Genomic DNA, 777 nt, shown 5'->3' on the forward strand with positions numbered 1-777 from the left:
TGGTGTGGCACCGCCGATGGCCAGCTAGGGAGGGAGAGATGTGTGTGTGTGTGTACGTGTGTGTGTGTGTACGTGTACGTGTGTGTGTACGTGTGTGTGTGTGTGTACGTGTGTGTGTGAGTGTGTGTGTGTACGCGTGTGTGTGTACGTGTGTACGTGTGTGTGTACGTGTGTACGTGTGTGTACGCGTGTGTGTGTACGTGTGTACGTGTGTGTGTACGTGTGTGTGTGTGTATGTGTGTACGTGTGTGTGTGTGTATGTGTGTGTGTACGTGTGTGTGTGTGTACGTGTGTGTGTGTGTATGTGTGTACGTGTGTGTGTGTGTATGTGTGTGTGTACGTGTGTGTGTGTGTACGTGTGTGTGTACGTGTGTGTGTGTGTACGTGTGTGTGCGTGTACGTGTGTGTGTACGTGTGTGTGTGTGTACGTGTGTGTGTGTGTGTGTACGTGTGTGTGTGCGTGTGTGTGTGTACGTGTGTGTGTGTGTACGTGTGTGTGTACGTGTGTGTGTACGTGTGTGTGTGTGTACGTGTGTGTGTGTGTACGTGTGTGTGTACGTGTGTGTGTGTGTGTGTGTACGTGTGTGTGTGTACGTGTGTGTGTACGTGTGTGTGTGTGTGTACGTGTGTGTGTGTGTGTGTGTGTGTACGCGTGTGTGTGTACGTGTGTGTGTGTGTACGTGTGTGTGTGTGTGTACGTGTGTGTGTGTACGTGTGTGTGTGTGTGTACGTGTGTGTGTACGCGTGTGTGTGTACGTGTGTGTGTGTGTACGTGTG

The sequence above is a fragment of the Lampetra fluviatilis genome, unplaced genomic scaffold (assembly GCF_964198595.1).
Source record: "Lampetra fluviatilis unplaced genomic scaffold, kcLamFluv1.1 SCAFFOLD_326, whole genome shotgun sequence".
NCBI classification, from domain to species: Eukaryota; Metazoa; Chordata; class Hyperoartia; order Petromyzontiformes; family Petromyzontidae; genus Lampetra; species Lampetra fluviatilis.